The sequence below is a fragment of the Onychostoma macrolepis genome, chromosome 25 (assembly GCF_012432095.1).
Source record: "Onychostoma macrolepis isolate SWU-2019 chromosome 25, ASM1243209v1, whole genome shotgun sequence".
In the NCBI taxonomy this organism is placed as follows: Eukaryota; Metazoa; Chordata; class Actinopteri; order Cypriniformes; family Cyprinidae; genus Onychostoma; species Onychostoma macrolepis.
Genome location: NC_081179.1, coordinates 671,666 through 690,497, shown reverse-complemented (window position 1 = coordinate 690,497; position 18,832 = coordinate 671,666). Strand labels below are relative to the sequence as shown.

At 40.5% G+C, this 18,832-nt stretch overlaps 1 protein-coding gene across 19 annotated transcripts in view; it reads right to left on the bottom strand.

Annotated features, from left to right (window-relative positions):
* The window catches only part of LOC131533960 (NACHT, LRR and PYD domains-containing protein 3-like), a 91,167-nt gene extending 73,739 nt beyond the window's left edge, over nt 1–17,428 (bottom strand). For 9 of the 19 annotated variants that reach the window (XR_009269265.1, XR_009269266.1, XM_058766454.1 and 6 more), the window contains exon 1: nt 10,341–10,478. The gene's annotated coding sequence lies outside the window, so the exon portion shown is untranslated. Of the gene's footprint in view, nt 1–2,146; nt 3,703–10,340; nt 10,479–14,748; nt 14,925–15,128; nt 15,199–16,557; nt 16,647–17,248 lie in introns of those variants that run through there. The other 10 variants (XM_058766456.1, XM_058766460.1, XM_058766461.1 and 7 more) reach the window with 4 other exon arrangements.
* Between the last annotated feature and the right edge of the window lie 1,404 nt (nt 17,429–18,832).

Below are 18,832 nucleotides of genomic sequence, written 5' to 3'. Positions count from 1 at the left end.
TACTGACTCTTTGTATAAATGTAATGTAATTGTCGATAAAAGCCTTTGAAATGTATGAAGTGCTTGTAATTATATTTCAGTACATCACAGAAACAACTGAAACAAATATCTAAAAGCAGTTTAGCAGCAAACTTTGTGAAAACTAATATTTATGTAATTCTCAAAACTTTTGGCCACGACTGTAGCTCAGTTTAGTTTAAATAGTATATGTGCAATCAAATCGACAATAATTACTAGAAACTAAGTGTCCCCAACTGAGCAAGCCAGAGGCGACAGCGGCAAGGATCCAAAACTCCCTCTGTGACAGAATGGAGAAAAAAAAAAAAACTTGGGAGAAACCAGGCTCAGTCAGAGGATAGCAATCTTTCCTTTGCCAGCCACGTTTCTAGCATTTGTAAAACTGCATTTTTTCATCTTAAAAATATATCTAAATTGAGACCTATGCTCTCAAAGTCAAATGCAGAAATGTTAATTCATGCATTTATTACCTCAAGGTTAGATTATTGTAATGCTTTATTGGGTGGCTGTTCTGCACGTTTAATTAACAAACTCCAGTTGGTCCAAAATTCAGCAGCTAGAGTTCTTACTAGAACCAGGAAGTATGACCATATTAGCTGGGTTCTGTCAACACTGCACTGGCTCCCTGTTAAACATTGTTTAGATTTTAAAATCTTGTTAATTACTTATAAAACCCTGAATGGTTTAGCTCCTCAGTACTTGAGCGAGCTCTTATCGCATTATAGTCCTCCACGTCCACTACGTTCTCAAAACTCTGGCCATTTGATAATACCTAGAATATCAAAATCAACTGTGGGCGGCAGATCCTTTTTCTATTTAGCACCCAAACTCTGGAACAATCTACCTAACACTTTTCGGGAGGCAGACACACTCTGTCAATTTAAATCTAGATTAAAGACCCATCTCTTTAACCTGGCTTACACATAATACAGTAATACGTTTCTAATATTCAAATCCATTAAAGGATTGTTAGGCTGCATTAATTAGGTCAACCAGAACCGGGAACACTTCCCAGAACACCCGATGTACTTGTTACATCGTAAGGAAGAATGGCATCTACACTAATATTAGTCTGTTTCTTTCTTATTCCGAGATCACCGTAGCCACCCGATCCAGTCCGTATCCAGATCAGATGGTGGATCAGCACCTAGAGACGACCTCTACAGCCCTGAACGTCAGAGGAGATCAGGACACCTAGATGAGCCCCAGAGACAGATCCTCAGTGAGGACCTCGTCACCTAGACAGCCATCGGGACAAGACCTCGGGAACCTAATGAGTCCTTTACACAATCTGATTTGCTGCAGCATGGAACAAACTGCTGGTTCGTCCGGCCAGAGGAGAACTGACCCCCGACTGAGCCTGGTTTCTCCCAAGGTTTTTTCTTCATTCTGTCACCGATGGAGTTTTGGTTCCTTGTTGCTGTCGCCTCTGGCTTGCTTAGTTGGGGACACTTCATTTCCAGCAATATCGTCGACTTAATTACACAGATACTATTTAAACTGAACTAAGCTGGATGATGACATCATTGAATTCAATAATGAAATGCCTTTAACTGAAAATTGAGTGTTTAATCTTGTCATTTTACATTATTGACACTATTTTCCTATTTTGATATTGGAAATTTGCTTTGACACAATCTGTATTGTTAAAAGTGCTATATAAATAAAGGTGACTTGAATTGACTATGCATTTTACATTTGAAATTTGAGGCAAGTGCAACTCTGGTGTCCCCATTGTTTGTGTGCAGGCGATTTAAATAAAAATACAGATTTCCAAACAATCCAAACATATGGGTCTTCCCTTGAACTTGGTAAAAAGATATTCTGTTTACCATCTTGTCCGAAAAATATTGTTTTCATGGTCAGTTTTTCATTTATTATTTGCTAATGTTAGTGAATGTTTACATTAGAGTGCACATCCTACTGCGCTGAAACAGGCAGGGTCAAACAATGGCAGACAGGTATATCACAGGCAATGCAAAGAGCTAAAATGGGCGTGGGTCAAACGACAGCGAACAGTATCCAAAGGGGCTTGACAAGTGAGGTAATCCAAAACGTAAGCAATAGTCCAGGCAGGGGAAAACACAATCCGAAACAGGCAAGGCAAGGCAAGACTAGGGAAACTAACAGGGGCTCTGTAGTGCAGTGATAACAGTGCAGTGACAACAGAACAGGAGCCCACCAGGGCGGAGCAGAACACAGCCAGAGCCAGATAGCAGACCACCACGGCGGAGCAGATGGAACAGGTGGAGCAGAAGACCACCAGAGTGGAGCAGATGGACCTGAAGACCACCACGACGGATCAAGAACCCACAACACAGACTGGGACCTAGGGAAAACTGAGACACAAGGAGGAGAAAGAACATGCACAGACACAAGGACTAAGGTAGGGAACATGGGAAGTCTATCAACGTTTTCCCCGGTGGCAACTGAGTAGGAAGGCAGTTCACAATCAGCCACCATGGCTGGTTCAGAACGGGGCAAGAGTTCAGAGATAGCCCTTCTGGCTGTGACAGGACAGGCAGAGAATTCACAGACGGCCTCCATAGCCGTGACATGACAGGGCAAAAGTTCAGTGACGGCCTCCTTAGCCGTGAAAGGACAGGACAAAAGTTCAATGACGGCCTCCTTAGCCGTGAAAGAACAGGGCAAAAGTTCAGTGTCAGCCTCCATAGCCATAACATAACAGGGCAAAAGTTCAGTGACGGCCTCCTTAGCCGTGACATGACAGGGCAAAAGTTCAGTGTCGGCCTCCTTAGCCGTGAAAGGACAGGACAAGGATTCATAGGCTGATACCACTGACACCTCTGGAGGTTCTGCAGCAGATGCTGCCACCTCTGGAGGTTCTACAGCAGTACCATCAGGAAACAGGGAGAGCTCAGCCACGGCTCCTCTGACCGCTACATGACAGGCTGTAAGTGTATTGTTGGGTGCCACCACCTCGCAGGGAGCTGAAGGAAGCACCGCTGCTTCGAAAGGTAGGGATGCACCGATACCACTTTTTCCAGTACTCGCCCGATACCGATAATTTTATTTTTGGTACTTGTCAATACTGAGTACCGATATCGATATTTTCATTGCACTTGTACATTTTTTAAATATTGGGTACAGAAACCAAAAGAGTATGTATAATGTTAGTTGGTTAACCCTCTAAGCGCCAAAGTCGCAAAATTGCGACAAGACGTCATACTTCATTAAACAGATTGTAGTTCCTAATATGGTGTAGTATCTCATTTGTATTCCCTACCACTAGATGGCAGACATGTAGTACTTCAATTCTAGACCAAAATTGTTCGAGGAAATAGCAGAGCAAGTGAGCTATCGTGTCATTGATGCGGAAGCAGTTCAGTTCTTAGCGTCTGAGTAAATTGTGAGATTTGTGAGAGAAAATCGCCAAATGGCTAATAAAAAGTTGTACCGTGAGGACGTGTTGCAAATGTTATTTGCCTATTCTGACTCTGAAGGGGAATATTTGCCTTTGGAAATGACGATCGGCCATCTAATGATCGCGCATCTCCTGGTACATCTTCACATGCGCAATGGCGCCGCCATAAATGGCGAGAGTGTTCACAAAGCACCATCAAGTGATAATTTCGAGCCTTGCCCAACGGGGATGAGGGTGGCAGGGGTGGACGTGGTCTTAGTGTCCATAGGAGAGGCATCGCGTTGCTGATGGTCGGCCAGATTGCGTCTTTTTTCTGATCGCTCAAAGGGCCGCCGCAGACAGTACAGGTGCAGTCAGTGAGGGGCAGGTCTGTGCGCTGTGCCATGCAATGAGAGGTACCATACTCTCAAGAACTATAAACTGTCACCTAGATACCTGATTGGGCAGATAGCTGGTCAACTGATCAAAAAAATAGGCACATGTATTTTACTATGCCACAGTAATATAGTAATAATTTACTACTTTCTCCTGTTTTACTGTTGATTTCCTCTTTTCATGATCATTTGAAATGAGGATAAAAAGACAAAAAAAACAAAAACAAAAAAAAAACATGCAAATAAGTTCAAACATCCATTCAATATCTATTATTTCCTGAATATTACTGATGAACTGATCAAAAAGTAGGCTACTGTTCACATGCGTTTTACACATAGTATAGTAATATAGTAATAATTTAGTACTTTCTCCTGTTTTATTGTTGGTTTCCTCTTTTCCTGATCATGTGGAATGAGGATAAAAAGACAAAAAAAAACTAAAAAAAACATGCAAATAAGTTCAAATATCAATTCAATATCGACTATTTCCTGAATATTATGAAATTCAAGAGGACCGCCCCCTGATGACATCATAATATGCAAATTAGATGAGTATATTTACACCCCACATAAACTTTAGGTCATGCCCAACATTTTTCTAATTTACAGTAGATCTCTATCTTTAAACCCTTTCAAGCTACAAGCTTTTGAAATCTTGATGTAAAAATCCACAATTTTTTCAAAAAAAACCTGGCGCCTAAAGGGTTAACTTAATTTATCAAATAGATACAGTCAAACCAAAATTTATTCAGACACCTTCAACATTTCTCACATTATCACAGTTTATTCGCTATAGTTTATGGTAGTAAAATATGACAAGAACCCAGAGTTAAACTGTGTCAGAACAAATTCAGCTCGATAATATCAGATAACTTTGATAGAAAGGTATGTGATGGATTACAATCAACCAAAATTATTCAGACAGCTGTTAGTATGACAACATTTACATAACTATCAATACTTTGTCAGGCAACCCTTAGCCTTAATGACAGCCTGTAGTCTCCTGGGCATGCTGTCAACCAGGTTCATGCAAACCTGAACTTCAGTTTTTTTCCCAGACTCGGTCTGAATAATTTTTGGTTCCAAATTTGTATCAATTGTATTGGTAGTCCACTGTATGAAGAATTTTTGGATATAATATTTCACAGTTTACTTTATTTTGCTATCCTCACTTACATAAATGAACTATAGTGTCCTGCACCCACTAGTAAAAAAGTATCAAAAATTATATTTGGTCTCTGAATAATTTTTGGTTTGACTGTATATCCTTTGGTTATTTTCACACTTCATTTTTCGCTGTTCATTTTTTTTTTTGCTCTATGGTACATCATCTTTAATTCAATTGCATTAGAGCTGCTAAAATCAGGCATTTTACATTTACATTTACATTTAGTCATTTAGCAGACGCTTTTATCCAAAGCGACTTACAATTGGGGAATACATCGAGCGATTAATCTTGAAGAGGCAATCAGACATACGAAGTGCTTGCAACACCAAGTCTCAGACATTGTTCAAATAAATACAAACTACCAAAGGAAGGAATAAGTAAAGATAATTTTTTTTTTTTTTTTTTTTTAAGTTTAGGATGAAGTCAAGTGCTGTCGAAAGAGATGAGTTTTCAGTTGTTGCTTGAAGATTGACAGGGATCCAGCATTCCGGATAGAGGTGGGAAGATCGTTCCACCAGCCAGGAATGGTGAATGAGAATGATCTAGAGAGTGATTTTGCGCCTCTCTGTGATGGTATCACGAGGCGTCGCTCACTAGCAGATCTCAGATTTCTGGAGGGGATGTAGTTTGTTAATAGAGAGTGCAAGTAAACGGGTGCTGAGCCAGTGGTTGTTCTATATGCAAGCATCAGTGTCTTGAACTTGATGCGAGCCGTGATTGGTAGCCAGTGCAGGGAGATAAAGAGAGGTGTAACATGGGCTCTTTTGGGCTCGTTGAAGACCAGTCGTGCCGCTGCATTCTGAATCATTTGTAGAGGTTTGACTGTATTAGACGGAAGTCCAGCCAGAAGAGCATTGCAATAGTCCAGCCTAGAAATGACAAGGGCCTGGACAAGAAGTTGTGCAGCATGCTCTGTCAGAAAGGGCCTGATCTTTCTGATGTTATATAGTGCAAACCTGCAAGATCGAGCAGTTTTGTAATGTGGTCTTTGAAGGTCAGCTGATCATCAAAGATTACACCAAGATTTCTGACCGAAGTTGATGGGGTTATTGTTGATGAACCTAACTGGATCGTGAAGTCATGCTGTAGAGTCGGAGTGGCAGGGAGGACAAGAAGCTCAGTCTTTGCCAGGTTGAGCTGCAGGTGATGTTCTTTCATCCATGCCGAGATGTCCGCCAGGCAACCTGAGATCCTTGCAGTTACCGTTGGATCATCTGGTTGAAAAGAGAGGTAGAGCTGTGTGTCATCAGCGTAGCAATGGTATGAGAATCCATGTGCCTGTATGATGGGACCCAGTGATGTAGTGTATGTGGAGAAGAGGAGGGTCCAAGAACTGATCCCTGAGGAACCCCAGTGACCAGTGTATGTGCTTTGGATACCTCACCTCCCAGGCCACCCTGAAAGACCTACCAGTGAGATAGGATTCAAACCAGCGAAGTGGAATGCCAGAGATGCCCAGTGATGAGAGGGTGGACAGGAGTATCTGATGATTGACAGTGTCAAAAGCGGCAGATAGGTCCAGCAGAATGAGGACTGATGATTTGGAATGGGCTTTTGCAATTCGCAGGGCTTCAGTGACCGAGAGAAGCGCAGTCTCAGTTGAATGGCCCTCCTGAAACCTGACTGTTTAGCATCCAGTTTGTCGTTCTGTGAAAGAAACAGTGAGACTTGGTTGAAGACAACTCGTTCAAGTGTTTTCGCTATGAACGGAAGGAGAGAGACAGGTCTGTAGTTTTCTATAAGAGAAGTGTTTAATGTAGGTTTTTTGAGCAGTGGGGTTACCCGAGCCTGCTTGAACGCAATGGGGAAGTTACCTGTGAGTAGGGATGTGTTGATGATGTGTGTGAGTGCAGGTAAGAGTGTGGGTGAGATTGCTTGGAGAAGGTGTGAGGGATTGGGTCAAGAGGACATGTTGTAGGATGGTTGGAGAGGAGAAGCTTGGATACTTCAGCTTCAGTGAGTGGACAGAAAGAAAAGATGGGAGTTTTAGCAGTGGATGTGGTAGGGTGAGGGTCCTGTGTGCGTGGAGGTGAAAACTGACCACTGATTGATCTAGTTTTGTCTGTAAAGAAAGTGGCAAAGTCATCAGCTGTAATAGAGGTGGAGGGAGGAGGTGGAGGGGACAGAGGAGGAATTAAATGTTCTGAAGAGATTACGCATGTCTGGAGCGCTGTCGATCTTGTTGCGGAAATGTGAGGATTTGGCAGTGTGGACTTTAGCAGAGAAGGATGTGAGCATAGACTGGTACCTACTGAGGTCCGACAGATCGTTTGATTTGCGCCATTTTCTCTGCCGCTCTGAGTGTAGTCCGATGTTCACGAAGAACCTCGGATAACCAGGGGTTGGAAGGAGCAGCCTGCGGGCCTAGAGGAGAGAGGACAAATGTCGTCTAGACAAGAGGTTAAGGTAGAGCATAAAGTCTCAGTAGCTGCGTTTACATCCAGAGATGAGAAATGGGTGGGTGAAGGAAGAGAGGAGGATACCACAGAGGAAAGATGGGAAGGAGAAAGGGAGCGCAGGTTTCGTCTAAAAGTAACTGGTAGGGGTTGGTGGCACAGGAGAAGCAAAGTGTAATGTAAATGTAATGAAGAAATGGTCCAAGTATGTAGCGGTTGTACCAGAATGTTATCTGCAGTACAATTGCGTGTGTAAATTAAGTCAAGTTGGTTGCCTGATTTGTGCGTGCTAGTAGTGGTAAGGCGTTTGAGATCAAACGAAGCTAGGAGTGCATGGAAGTCTGTAGCATAAGGCTTGTCTAGGTGAATGTTGAAATCACCAAAGACTAGGAGTGGAGTGCCATCCTCCACGAAAGAGGACAGCAGCCCGTCCAGCTCCTCTAGGAAGGTGGCTAGAATTTGGCTAGGGGGACGGTAAATGACCACGATCTGGAGTTTTATCGAGCTGATACAGTAATGGCATGAGATTCAAATGAGTTGTAATTGCATAGGGAAGAGCGGGTTGAGTATTTCCAATTGTTAGAAATGAGCAGACCAGTGCCTCCACCCGCCAACTTGCCGGGGGGTGTGAGAGAAAGAGAGATTAGTAGAGAGAGCAGCTGGGGTTGCTGAGTCTTCTGGACGAATCCAGGTCTCAGTCAAGCCCAAGATGCTGAGCGTGGATTTTAAAGAAAAAGCAGAAATGAAGTCAGCTTTGTTGACAGCTGACTGACAATTCCAGAGACCCACAGAGAAGGAAAGAGGTGTAGTGAAGGAGGTAGAGATAAGGCGCAGGTTAGCAGGATTACGTTGCCGTCTGCGTGGGACGTTAGAGCGTGGTTGAGAGAGAACCGAATAGTTTGGAAACACATGATAGAGGTGGCAGGAAAGAGGATGGAAACGGAGAGTGTGTAAGGAAGGGGAAAAAGAAAAGATACTTAAGTGTGTCGCTCGGAGTCGTTGCTCGGTTAAAGTCGCGCAGGAAAAGTCGATGGTCTTTACCCTCGCCTGTCTTCACACGAGGAGGCTGAACGCTTCGCTGATGCTTCGCGTCAGCGCTCGGACCTCTGATAAATACAGCCTAACACACTACCGTGAAAACAGCTGTGGCCGGCTTCTGATTGGCCCAGCCAATAGCCTGTGCAAATAACTCAAGACGAAACTAACACTTCGCTAGCAAGGAGCACTGAAAATGATCCAGGTTCCTTCTTAGCCGAGGTGCAAATTATTATAATTAACAGAAAGTGCAATCAAACAACGAAACCTCAACGAAAATGCAGAATAGAAATAGAAGGGAAACGAAAGTATTCCTTCCCAACAGCAGGTAAATAATTTAAACAACAGATCTATGACTAAGTATCGCAACACTTACGAGCTGCTGTCCGCCTCTTCTGGTGAATATTCGGCTTCTCCCGACTTGTAATAGCGAACAGGCAGTTTAAATACTTTTACAGTCGCTGTGGCCGGCTTCTGATTGGCCCAGCCAATAGCCTTGTGCAAATAACTCAAGACGAAACTAACACTTCGCTAGCAAGGAGCACTGAAAATGATCCAGGTTCCTTCTTAGCGAGGTGCAAATTATTATAATTAACAGAAAGTGCAATCAAACAACGAAACCTCAACGAAAATGCAGAATAGAAATAGAAGGGAAACGAAAGTATTCCTTCCCAACAGCAGGTAAATAATTTAAACAACAGATCTATGACTAAGTATCGCAACACTTACGAGCTGCTGTCCGCCTCTTCTGGTGAATATTCGGCTTCTCCCGACTTGTAATAGCGAACAGGCAGTTTAAATACTTTTGCTGTAATAATGCAGGGAACCACTCGTTATAAATCTCCTACCTGTGATATTTTCAGAAATAGAAGTCGCATTTTTCTTTGCTTTTCTTTCTAATGCAGAAACACTCATGAAGCAAGCAAAACATGCACAACGCGCGCACGTATTTGTACTGGTGCAGAATGAGAGGGACAGTACAGCCTAGCGCATTTCACACAGGCTGCTAGTTTCACTTTTGCCAGAAAGTCGTGTATGCTTAAGGTTGAAAATAAATTATTTATTTTATAGTGAATGCCCCTATACATTGTCTTATATTTACGATTCAGTTTTAATCCAAGTGATGCATGCTATGTGAGCGAACATCAATAAAGATCACAGAAGTGCGCGCGCGGTCGCTCTATCTCTCTCTCCCCCTCCCTCCCTACCGTTAAGTAACTTGTGCATTGTTTTGCTTACTTGTTTTTGACATATCCGACTGAACTACAAACGTTCCAGTGATGTCTGTAAGAAAGGTATATTCACTCAACAAGCTTGCGCATCTGCGCCGGCTGCCACTCAATCCACTCAGCGCTTTGATTTTCAGTTCGCGCACATCAGCTATAAAGGCATTAATACTGAATGTTTAACATTATTCATTGCATACATCTGCTTCGTAGACATCCTTAATCTCTAATAACTCCATTCTGCTGCATGTTGTCCTATTTCTTTGTCTGAATATGGCACTTATCACATGCTGTGAGGTATCGGTGCTTGGTATCGGGGCATTTTAACGAGTACGAGTACAGGAGCTCAGTAACAGGCCCGATACCAGTATCGGTATCGGTGCATCCCTATCGAAAAGGTTCTGCAGCATGCGCCGCCACCTCTGGAGAGACTGCTGTGGCCTCCATTGCTTCGGGGAAACAGTAGCGGGCGCCACTACCTCAGGAGGTTCTGCAGCCTCAGCCGCCACCTCTGGAGAGGTCATAGTGGATGCGGCTACCTCGAGCAGTTCTGTGGTGGTGTGCGCAGCCCAAACGCAACATAAAGCGATCCCCAACACGGGAAGCGCTGCAGACAGGGGACTCAGTTCAGGGACAGAAGGGCTAGAGTGAGTGAGTTTGGGGATACCAGCTGCGCGTGCAGATACCAGCGGTGTATCCCTCACACTAGATACCAGACTAGGATTACGAGGAACTGACCTTGAATATCTGGGTGTGTCAGCGGAGACGTGAGGAGACTCTGGAAGGTCAGCGGAGACGTGCTGTGACTCTGGACGAACAGCTGTGACATGCTGTGACTTTGGAAGATCAGCTGAGACGTGACTTGACTTGTGACAATCAACTGTGACTTGACTTAGCTTGTGAAGATCAGCTGCGACTTGGCTTGACTCGTGAAGATTAGCTGCGACTTGGCTTGACTCGTGAAGATCAGCTGTGACTTGGCCTGACTCGTGACGATCAGCTGAGACGCGACTGGACTTGTGACGATCAACTGTGACTTGACTTAGCTTTTGAAGATCAGCTGCCACTTGGCTTGACTCGTGAAGATCAGCTGCGATTTGGCTTGACTCGTGAAGATCAGCTGTGACTTGGCCTGACTCGTGACGATCAGCTGAGACGCGACTGGACTTGTGACGATCAACTGTGACTTGACTTAGCTTGTGAAGATCAGCTGCAACTTGGCTTGACTCATGAAGAGAAGCTGTGACTTGGCTTAACTCATGATGATCAACAGTAGCTTGACTGGATTCATGAAAATCAATGGTGACTTGACTGGGCTCTTTAACCCTCTGGGGTCGACAAACGCATATATGCGTTTTGAGGCAGATTTTCCTGATAAGGCCGAAATGAGCTTGAATTACTCTGCCATTTTTGATCGTACAGATAAGAGCAATACACCATTCGAATCTGTAAGGGGTCTACTTTTATTTGTATACACTCATAGTAACAACTAAACTTTGTGCTTTTGAAGAATAAAGAAAACAAACAGGGTGCGCTCTCTGTCTTCTCCGTCTCCGCGAACTGCTTTTTGAAACACGTCACTAAAAAGAACTGTAACTCAGCAAATACTTCACACCGAGACATGAGAAATATATCTATAGAAAGCTTAACATGTCTACTCTCAAATGAAGTAAGTCTTACCAAAAACAAATATTCTGTGATAAAGTAATCCGTATGAAACCAAGGACATGTCCAGTTTTTCCGTCTGGTCTCATTATCTCTAATTAGGTCACACCCACGCGCTGCTCGCGCTTTTGTTATTACAAATCTCCACGAGAGCCACGCGGCATGTAAACGCCCACACCACCATAAACAAAGCAGCAATGCGTTCATCTCAGATACTTTTCAGTTTTGGAAGAACACGCTGTGATGAATAAGCCTTGTATTTACCGCCAGAAGACGCGCTGAGAGGAAAAAGCCTTGTATTTACCGCCAGAAGACGCGCTGAGAGGAAAACGCTTTGTTTACCTCACAAACAGACCGCGAGCGCAGCTGGAGCCAGCGGAGGAGGAGATACTTTATACCGAGTAAGTACTGTTTCTTATTGGCATTCGATAATGTGTTGAACGCAATTAATAGTTGAACTTTTCCCAAACTATAACTCCAGAATAAAATGTGTAAAATCGAGTGCAACATTTGAAATATGATAGGCAAGTTATATGTTATATAGTTATATGTTCTATGCTTTATTTATTTTGAATAGTAAAAATATGTAGGCCTATATATTATAATAAATATAATGTACTGTTTTTGCTGTGCTTTGGATCAAATGAATGCAGGCTTGGTGAGCTGAAGACACTTCTTAAAAATAAAAAAAATTAAATCTTACTGTTTAAATAATTTGACTGGTAGTGTATGTGTTGTCACCATGTTTGCTTTGTCTTTGTCCGCTCATTGTGTTGCTCACGTCTGTTTTGTGTTTTCTCATGCAGTTTCTGCTGACTCCTGTTTTCCTGGGTTCCAGTTTCCTGCCACTGTTTTGGATATTTTGTATATTGCACCCACGATGTCTTGACTCTTCTGTTGTTTATTTGTTTGTTTGTTCCTAATAAACTGTTTAACTGCACTCACAAGTGAATCTCAAGTTATTTTATGTGATAGTTATATGTATACACATTTCTTTTCTCTCAGTCACACACCTGACTGAATGGCTCATTATGGAGCTCATTATGCGGGCCTTTGTCTTCTCAGGTGTGAGTCACGCCATCTCGCATAGAGCCTTTCCACTCAAAAAGTGACTTAGAAACTTTAAATCAATATATTGTTTTCTCTGAATGTCCATGGCTAAGTACGGTGTGCAAATGGGAATCAGCTGTGTGTGATCAGTGCAATGAGCTGTGTGCGCGTGTCGTCAGTGCAATGAATGATGGGAATTGTAGTCTGGTGAAATGCAACAGTAGTGTAGTGCAGTGCAAGAGTCCATGTGATGAGCGGGTGACCTCTGGTGGTGAGTGAACGGAAGTGCATGGACAGGATTCGTCACACAGTGGGCTGTACTAAAAGACATTGCGGCCTGTATACCCCCAGTTGATCATCCCTGGCATAGACAGGCCCAGATTAACACAGTGTAGTGCCCTAGGGTGACCACATTTAAAAGTGCCCTTCGCCCTCCCCCCATCTAAAATAAAATATTTAGATAAGAGCACATTCTGATCAATAACAAAAATTAGCCTTCCCATTACAAGGTAATATTTGACTCCTTAAAGTAATTAACAGGAGCATTTTTTATTTTTTTATTTTTTTGTAATGGCATTTTTTTCTAATTTTATTAAAAGTAGGCTATGTCATTATGTCAAATTTAAAAATCTATATTAATAAGCTTTTCCAAAATTTCTAATTAAATTTTTTTTTTGAATAAGAACAGGTAGAATGAGAAGAATAAGTTACAAATCAAAAGAAATCATTATAGAGAATGAGGAGTTACGCCACATTCTTTTCATTCTTCATTGTATCGTTTGCAGGGAAGAGAAGCTAATTTATCGCAGTGCATGATAATTAGATTTTTTTTTTCTCTTAGATTTTGTAGAATTTAATTTACAATGTTGATGATCTGATTACCGTGAAAACAGTGTCACCCGCTGGATGCTCGCTGCTGTTTCAGCCGTCATATTAAATCATCCAAATAAAAGTGTGTTCAACAAGCTGACAGAAGTCACAAACACGCTGTATTTTTATATTTTATATTTTTATATTTATGTCAACACACGACAACTGTGAACAGTTTTATAGCATTTATAGCATTAAAATGCTGGTTTAATGTACTAAGACAGTGAATCTAAAAGACATGCAGGTGAGCCAGAATATTAATGCGACATGTTTAAACGTTAAGCATTTTCCTCCCTTTAGAAAACCGCAAAGTAGAAAGCGCTTATGGATTAAGACAGCGATATTCAATGTTCATATTTTGGGCTCATCTGTTTTTCTGCACATATATTATGATTTATTAGTAAGGTGTGTTACAGAATGTGGTCTTTTATTATCACTGTTTAATCAGTGACATTAACAGATTTACTATTCTGCGTCTTCTCCGCGACTTGCTTCCTTTGGTGTTTTTACACAGAAAAAAGGTGAAAAAACATACTGTTTTATCCGGTTTTCAGTGGCATGTAGGTAAATTTACAGAGGCTCAGAGGTGGCATGGATGTTTTAAACTCATAACAATGTTGTGAGATTAATGTTTTAAATATAAAATTTGGAATACAGGACTATTGTTTGATTGAAATGATTTAAATAACTGAAATTACACTTTAATCACTGAATCATTTATTAGTTTGAACGGCTGATTCATTCAGGAACGAAGTAAGTGACTCCCTGCATCCCAGTGTGCATACTATCCACCCTATCTGCCCTAAATAGTATTGAAAATTACTAATATCACAGAATTTAGCATGGATAGTGCCACAATAGGACGCAGGCACTGACTTTATGAATGAGTAATTGAATCATTGACTCACTAGATTCATTTAAAAACGCAGGTTCATTCATAAACGAAACACCACTTGGAGATGCGCAGCGGCTCAGCTGTGACTGTTTGAAACTATTTTCATTGAAGAAATAGAGCAAAATCAGGCAATACTGTTAAAGTCATACAATGTATGTCACTTAATATTAACTTATTGTTTATTGAACTGTTATATTAATTTAATATCACATTTGAAAACTGCCTTAATAATCTTTAAAAGCTGTCACTCACTCCAGTTCATCGTGATCTCACAAAGCTCCATTGTAAACGAAGCTCTCTACACTGCACAACAAATCTCTTATTTACACCCTGTCTACGCTTTGTTTGTTATAACGAGAGGATTTGTGAGCTTGCATAACTCAGCAATGAAATAAACTCCAGTATTTTGAGAGTGGATTCTGAATAACATGGATGATAGCACAAAAGACAATTTCACAAAAATAAATATATAAGCAAACAAACAACTAAATAAACCTTATGAATGAGCAGGACTCTACTAAAACAGTTCAACCCCCCAAATGTTCAAACCAAAACTACGCCCTTGGCTATATTAAAATAGGTTTCATTCTTATTTTATGGGTTCTTAAAAAGAAGAAGAAGAAGAAAAAAAAGGTCAAGAAGAATTATAAATACAATTTCTGTCACCTCTTATTGTCACGGTGCACACAGCAGGGAGGAACGAGGAACACGCAGACGAGGAGTGACTTCAAAATAATAGTCTTTAATGACGACATCAGGGCAGGGCAAGGCAAGGCAAGGCAAGGTTGAGACAGACAGGAACACCAGGGAATAACGAGTAGACCAGACCAGACCAAAACTAACTAAACAGGCAGGAATTAAATACACATGACAATTACTAATAATGACTAAAACACAGCTGGACAAGACTTAACTAATAATCACACTTAACAAGGAAAGGAACATGACCAAATAAGAAAACAAGAGGCGGGAACACATGACACACATGACAGAGGACTGACACTTATTCTCTTATAAATATTGTGTTATAAAATGTGTTTTATCACCTGGAAGATCTGCAGGAGATTGTCTATAAAATTCTCGTGGTTCCTGGGATCTACTGTTTCGTACTGAAGCCTGATAGTAAATAGAATAAATAAAATTAAAAAAAACATTTAAAAAGATATTGCATTTCTAGGAAAAAATATTACTAGAATGCCTTGTAAACATTTTTAGCAAAGAAAAAAAAACAATACTGTGATAAATTTATGAACTATAATGTTTTATGATAACACAGTCTATGTGTAAACAAAAATAAGAAACACATGAAATACCGTTTGGTATTTAGTATGGCATTATACTCCTCACTCCTCACAGAAACAGAGTTTTAAAGATAAAGGTCATTCTTGCTTACAGACTCACTTTTTTTTAAAACAATTTCTTTAAAGTACTTAAAATGTGAGATTAAATACATTTTCAGATGATTTTCACAAACATTTGACTTATCTAACTGAAGAGAACATTTTCTTTTTTGACTAAGATGGAGAGCAGAAACGTCAGCGCTACACAGTTCTGTTAGCATACTGCAATTAAAAGGATCATATGATGCTATTTTAAATGTTGATGACTTTGTTTATCGGGTGTACCAGTAACAGTAATAATGTCATCGTAATAATTACGTATCAGTTTGAGCCCGAGTCTGAGCAGAACGTTTCACAGTGGCAAGATTTTAGTTTGCAACTCTATTACCTTTCAGATACAATCTCATAAAGTTATTTTCTTCTTCACTGTAACAACAAGCTAACCTTTGGGTTATAAATAAATCTTAACCACTGATTCCAAACAAAGCAGGTTTTCTTTCACGTCCAAACACACAGTGTCTGCACAACATGACCACAACACCACAACTCACTGAAGCCTCGTCCTCTCTCTGCGTTTACTTTTGAGCAGCATTATGCTAATATTTCACATTGTGATGCAGACATTTGTGAAAGTGACTTCAATCAAGGCATGTTAGGCAGGTCTGCATCAGTGTTCTGTGTTAGATAGAATAAATCACTTTGCAGGAGACTATGAGATTTTTAACTCTGAAGAGCTTACACAAACAGATACATTACACACTAATGGAAAAGCAAAACATTAAAAAGCATCGTATGACCCCTTTAAATTAAGTGTGCAGTAATTTTTTTAATGTTTGAAAATAAATTTATGATCTAAAAACCAAAATTATTGATGTGGAATAACTTACTTAAGTGTCTACATAACCAGTGCTGAAGAGCGACTGTAAATGATTATTTGATTTTCAGGTCTCTATCATCTATTGGCTACTTTTCAAATATTTGTATGTTATTTTTTAATTAGGAAGTTATGAAGCTCTGAAGTTCTGCAAAGCATTTGTAGATATAAAATAAGTTTGTTAAGGTTTTGTTGTTCACAGGTAAAATCTCTCGCTCCAGCAGTGTTTAAGATGATTGTGTGAAGCAGACTCCGTGTTACCTGTGTTCCTGTGAGAGACTGATCTCAGACGGAGAGTCCTCTGAACTGATCAGCACTGGCTGTGAAAACAATCAGCTGTTCAGTGTGACCTGCAGATCAACAACATCACACTTATTCAGAAACATCAACAAGAACGCTGAGTCATACTGCATCACTTTAAAAAATACACTGAGTTACAGACAAATATTACTATGTAGCATAAAAAGCTCTGAATCATTTCAGATCCTCTAATGATGCATGAGTGTCAGTAATGTATAATGATAAGATTAAACACTCAATTTTCAGTTAAAGGCATTTCATTATTGAATTCAGAGATGTCATCATCCAGCTCAGTTTAGTTCTAATCGTATCTGTGCAATCATGTAGACGATATTTGTTCCTTGTTGTATTGCAGTTTATTATTTATCAGCCTAAAATTTCAGAAACGTTGGATTTTTAAAACCCCTTCCCAAAAATGGTATATTTCAACAGTATTTTTTGACAGGTTCTTCATCTGATCTGAGTAACGTTAGTAGCCTATGAAAAAACAGAATAGGCCTGTAATTTCACATTTATATCACGCTTATATACAATATGAAACCCATATTTTATCCGCCCAAATAATCGAGAACAAAAGAATTGTACTTGCATCCTTGAACACTAGGAAGAGAATTTTAGAAATAATTGAAGCACTATTTTGTCTGTCCTTTACTGTTGTTGTTTGTCGATTCCAAAGGAAAGTCCACTCTCTGGTAAAACATGCCGTGTTTTATTCAGCTGCTGTGTATTTTGGAAGCGACTAACAGCATTGATCTGCCTCATTTAGTCATTCTGACGTCCTCTTTTGCCCTTTTAGCTTTTCGTATGTTAGTATTTAGGTCATTAACTTTCGTTTTCGTCTTCTTCTGTTTTTTTCTCTGGCAGTTCAAGAACTGATGCGACACCTGCTGGACTGGAGCCTGAATTTATCATATACAGTGTCCTCCAAAAGTATTGGAACAGTAAAGACAAAAATGTCACATTTTATTATTGGGTGATTCAACACATAGATGTTTTACCAGCTCAGAAGTTCAGCACTTTTACTGGTGGGTCGGCGCCGGGAGGTGACGTCTGCGGCCCTGATCGTCGGCGGAGACCAGGACGCCCGGATGACCCCCAGAGATATATCCCCAGATATATCTACCAAAAATAACAAAATAACTAAAATATAATAAAATACCTAACTACATAATACTACTATTGTTAGAAATTGCAACAAAATTAAAATAGAAATAGAAACTTTTGAACTGTGGGTTTCGTCTGGTCAGAGGAGAACTGGCCCCCGACTGAGCCTGGTTTCTCCCAAGGTTTTTTTCTCCATTCTGTCTCGGAGGGAGTTTTGGTTCCTTGCCGCTGTCGCCTCTGGCTTGCTCAGTTGGGGACACTTAATTTCTAGCGATTATCGCCGATTTGATTGCACAGATACTATTTAAACTAAACTGAGCTAGACAATGACATCTCTGAATTCAATAATGAAATGCCTTTAACTGAAAATTGAGTGTTTAATCTTATCATTATACATTACTGACACTCTATCCTCCAATTTGATACTGTTAAGTGCTTTGACACAATCTGTATTGTAAAAGCGCTATATAAATAAAGGTGACTTGACTTGACTTTTAGAGTTCATCCCTCTATCTGAAGTATTGGAACAGTTGCCTCGCAGGTCTTTCTAAGTGATCAGCTGTGTCCTGTTGCATTAATTCTTCAGATATTAAAAGCAGGGAATGTGTCGTATCAGTTATATCCATTACTTCTTCATTCTGAATCTTGCATTCGATGATGACACACACAAACCAGAGAAAAAGAGAAAAGCAAGCAATTCGGATGCTAAAAGAAAAGAGGAAATAGAGATGTTCCGATACCCTTTTTCCCTTCCCGATACCGAGTACTGATCCGATACCTGGGTGTGTATCTGGTTATACAGCTGTATGTACTACTAGCCCTGTATGAATTGATACATTTATTTTATGGTGTGCTTCACCATAGATAGATAGATAAATAGTCTGGCGAGTAAACAAAAAATGTAATATATAATGTTTGGAAAAAAGTACACTCTTAACATCAGTCAGTCAATCATTATAAATATATTATGATAATCAAGAATTATTTAATGATAGAACTTTAGCAATTAGAATTAAAACTTGGTAACCATGTATGAATACGTATTAGTCATTTTAACTGAACTTAGGACTGGTGGTGGTGCTTTTTTGAGTAGCCCCAGAGTGCACCCTGGACGATGGGGCGGGGCGACACA